Source organism: Schistocerca nitens, chromosome 11 (assembly GCF_023898315.1).
Source record: "Schistocerca nitens isolate TAMUIC-IGC-003100 chromosome 11, iqSchNite1.1, whole genome shotgun sequence".
NCBI classification, from domain to species: Eukaryota; Metazoa; Arthropoda; class Insecta; order Orthoptera; family Acrididae; genus Schistocerca; species Schistocerca nitens.
Genome location: NC_064624.1, coordinates 136450865 through 136455823, shown reverse-complemented (window position 1 = coordinate 136455823; position 4959 = coordinate 136450865). Strand labels below are relative to the sequence as shown.

General features: G+C 38.6%; 1 pseudogene; it reads left to right on the top strand.

The window, feature by feature from the left end:
* Window positions 1-3008: 3008 nt before the first annotated feature.
* On the top strand, window positions 3009-3096 carry LOC126214213 (U6 spliceosomal RNA; annotated as a pseudogene).
* Window positions 3097-4959: the final 1863 nt, after the last annotated feature.

Below are 4959 nucleotides of genomic sequence, written 5' to 3'. Positions count from 1 at the left end.
AGTGCCCCATATACAGACATTGTGACGGTTGACTTTCCCATTAGTGTGGAAAGTTGCTTCATCACTAAACACAATCTTTGAAATGAAAGATTCATCTGTTTCCCTTTGAACAAGGATAAAATCACATTCTCTGTAAACTGTTTATACCAACGTTTAATACACCACCTATCAGGAGGTTTAACACCATACTTCGTTCGAAATGCACGCCGAACGACTGTCGTCGATTCACTTCTGCCGTACTCAATAACACAAAAAGCTTTCTGTTGAGCGGTCGCCATCTTAGCATCAACTGACGCTGACGCCTAGTCGACAGCGCCTCAGGCGAACAAATGTACAACTAAATGAAACTTTATAGCTCCCTTAATTCGCCGACAGATAGTGCTTAGCTCTGCCTTTTGTCGTTGCAGAGTTTTAAATTCCTAAAGATGTAGTATTCTTTTTGAATCACCCTGTATAATACGAGAACAATTTCAAAAGTTTGTTATCCGTATGCGGCAAAAATACAACTTTCCACCATATTGGAAATATGGATGAAACACCGATGAATTGCGAATTGATAAACAGTAGACTTGTGGAAACAAAAGGCGTAAAAACTGTTCAGATCAGAAGTATAGGCCACCTAAAGTTCAGATTTACTGTAGTAGTAACATGCATGGCAGATGAAACAAAGTTAAAGACTATGTTCATTTCCAAGCGGAAAACCATTCCTAAAATAAAACTTCCACCAGGCCTTTTTGTACGTTTTCACGAAAAGGGGACCAGGATGGTGTAAAATTGTGCGCGGAAAATGTGTGTAGAGGGTACCAAGTGCTCTATGAAACCTACAAAGTTTGTTGGCGAGGGATATTTCGCAGTCACTTAACTGAGAATACCAAAAATTACATAGCACGAATCAATACAAAGATTGCTCGTATACTGGGTGGTTTGAATTCGATGTTATGATGTTTTTTTTTTAGATGTTTCTCTAAATAAACAATTTAAAGGTCATATGCCTGAACAACGGAACAATCGGACGATGAGTTGCGAAAAATAGTAACGAAACGTACAGCTATGTGGGCAGCATCACTTGATGTTTTGTGTGATTTCGTGATCACATTACGAGAAAAAGCGAAAGTGGAAATAGTGATAAGTCTTTGAAGAAGTGTAGGATTTCCAATGCTATGGATGGCGCTGAGGACGGTTTGTTATGGAATACTGAAGACGAAGCGGAAATCGATTCACAATGTGCAGAATGAGACCCATATGACGAGCTTCTCAACAACGAAAGTGAGGATAAAACCGAAGAGTTGCTTTCCTTAGATGAAGAGTGTCAGAATTTTGCAGCGTTTTAACCCTTCGCTTCCCAGGTCATTTTTTGTCACACACTGTCCCAGGTGCGGTGTGACAGACCGCTATGTTCAAATAGCCATAAAAATTGTATTCAGCAGTTTCAGTGAAACAGTTCAATTTTTCATGTAAAAGATTACCACACAAAACTATATTCAACTAAATTTTAAAGATTATTTTTACGAAAAAGACGCTTTTAAACAAAAAAACTGCACAAAATGAACATATTACGTGATAATGTTAATGCTATGTAAACTCAAATACTCTGCACTCTAAAATTTTCCTTTTTGCTATATTTTTTTTGTTTACTATACGCGTTATAATAGAAACATTAAAACCTTCCATAAAAATTCAAAAAATGAAAATTTCGGTAATAATTTTCAGGTTTTTAATTTCCATCTCAGAGGCTTTCTTTGCACTCGCTGGAAATTTATGTAGAGAAATCTGTGGCTTCTTGCAACAATGACAAATATAAGACGTCTTTCTCTTCTTTCTTGGGTTTCAGTTAGAACATGTTTTGCGTTATTCCAGTCGTTCTGCGACATCTACTCCTGGTTGTGGTATACCCAAAACACCGTAAATGAATACACGAAGTTCGAGGGCTATGTGATAGCTGTTGACTCGCCTTTTATCTGTGGCGTCACAACGAGTTTGCAAGCTCCGTCAAAAAGTTAAAACGGCTCACCTGATTATCGTCTTTGTAGGAATTTTGAAGGACAAACGCATTCACCCCAACTTGCGGAAAAATAATGTCATTCGCCATCGCCGGAAGAGTCTTCGACGACCAGAGATATTTGTTTCGACTAGATATGTTTCTAGCAGAATCTTTAGCTAAACATTCAGTGTCTGCAGTTCTGTCTTGATCACTTGTTTCATTCAAGGATTTCGCAGGTGGCGAAACTAATACGCCTTCACTTTCGCGCTGTTCCTATTCCGATTATGCTCACTTTCTATATCGTTGCCGCTATCTCATCCAACATCACTTCCTAAATTGTCCTCAAACCATTTTAAAACAGTATCCTCAAAGTCAGAATCTGTAATATAGCAGATGAAGACCTGGCTACTGAATCCATAACACAAAGTCCCAGGTGCGGTCTCAGGAAGCGCTAGCACGAAAGAAGCAGTAATAGGTTAACTTCACGTCACATTAAAGTGGCTACTGACAAAGGGAATCGCTCCATCTTCGGGAAAGAACGACTACATGACGCTGTAATCTCCTATCCCATCACTAGCAACAAAGCAACAAGCTAGCCGTCTGTGATAACGCACCTGGAAATTTAAGAATTAAATGCATTAGTGCGTGTTTTATTTTATAATGATTTTAATTTATATAACTTTCAAATTTTTCTTTTATCTATCATATAAGACGAGCCCGATTTTGGGTGTCTTTTTTTTTGCTTCAAGTATCGTCTTATATATATACGCTAGTCATCAGTAGCCCACACCCATACCTCCGGATGTAAGACACTCAGATCTGTATCAAGCGTTGTACGTCGATAGAGTATCAACCAGAACACCGATTTAGTTCGTACTATGTGCTATCGTCCAGCAAAACGGGTGTAAACGTTAATTAGAAATAACATCAGAACTAAGGCGTACATGGAAAGTATAACTGGGAGTCAGCAACATGTGTGGCAGCCGTGGGTAAATTGGTAGAGCGTTAGACCGTCGTATCAAAGGTAGTACTCGCTTCGGCAGTACATGTACTTAAATTGGAACGATACAGAGAAGATTAGTACGGCCGGAATTAATTACACATTGTCAATTTTTGGAGGGCTTGGAATGTCGGCACGGTGGTTCAGCATGTTTGGTGGCCCTCTGTGATAAAAAAAACTGACAAGGGGAGGCCGCCAATTGTGAAATTCAGATTCGATTCATACTGCGCATAATAAAAGTGGCAAAGCACCAAGATGCACTTCTCAGCCGTTGTCGAGAAAATCGACAGTTAAAAGAAACCGTTACGGTGAAATACTCTCTACGACTAACAATTTTCTACAGCATCGTGGCGCAGCGGTAAGCGCTCGGGTTAGTAATCCGAAAGTCGCCGGATCGAATCTCGCGCCATGCAATTTTTTTTAGTATTTGTTTTTTGTAATTCAAATTAGATATATATATACTTTGAATTACAAAAACTAATTATATATATATATATATATATATATATATATATATATATATATATATATATATATATATATAGCTTATGCATGTTGGTGAAGGCGGATCGCTCTCCAATTGTACCGCCTCCATTTTTCCGTTTGTTTAACAGGGTGTTCCAACGCTCTCACGTCCGCACTGATTTTCGACGATGTTATAAGTTGCGCTAGGGACCACATCCACCTTCTTTCGAAGTTAGCGGGCAACTACGCTGTTATGCGGCGGCTCGTTTCGGCCCATTCAACATCTGTCCTTCAAGTGTAACGAGCAGGTAACGGAGTTTATATTTCATACCTACCACAGCAAATTTGTGTTCTTGGGGTTTCTGTTCTAATTCGAACGTTTGACTTACGCTATACGTATTCGTTTCGGAATATCGTTTCTACGTCTCCCGTTAACTATACGTGGTTAACATTATGAAGACAATTAACATCATTTGTGAAATACAACTTTGTTTGCGGAAAACATAATGATGTTCGAAGTCGCCAGTTTTTCCACGACAAACGACTTTCAACAACTTATTATATGCATAATTGTTGCAACTGATTGCCGGGAATATATATATATATATATATATATATATATATATATATATATATTTGTTTTTTGTAATTCAAATGTATATATATATACATTTGAATTACAAAAAACAAATACTAAAAAAAAGGGTTGCATGGCGCGAGATTCGATCCGGCGACCTTCGGATTACGAACGCGAGCGCTTACCGCTGCGACACGACGCTGTAGAAAATTATTAATCGTAGAGAGTATTTCACCGCAACGGTTTCTTTTAACTGTCGATTTTCTCGACAACGGCTGAGAAGTGCATCTTGGTGCTTTGCCACACTACACCTCTGGCCACGAGCTTTTATTATGCGCAGTATGAATCGAATCTGAATTTCACAATTGGCGGCCTCCCCTTGTGAGTAAAGGAATCAACGATCAACTTGAAGAGATGTCATGCGACGTTCGCCCCGACCAAACGCAACGAACGAAATAACGAAAAAAAGCTGCTCCCTATAATAAAAGAAATGGATCAATGATGAAGTTGAACAAGCGTCGTGGGGCGTCCGTCCCGAACAAACAACAACGAACAAAATGAGATCGACCAAAAAAAGTCACAGGTTGAAACCCGTTGGTGACAGCCTTTCTTTTTTTTTTAAATGACATGTTAAAGGACTGTTCGGAGTTCACAACAATGTCCTCGTAGCAGTCTGCTTTCGCTTTGTTTCTTTGAAAGTAGTAAATCCGCACAACACAAGAGCACAATTGTAGTTTCACAGAATATACAACCAGAACAGAAAAATAAACAATTGCTCACACGTTCTGAAGTAATAGTAGTAATAATAATAATAATAATGAAAAAACTAATTGTACTAATAAGAAACAAAATAATAAGATTAATAACACGTGCATAACGTCGTCTCTAGTCCGTTCACTTGGTCACAAACGAAGGATTCATCTAGTGTGAGCTCTT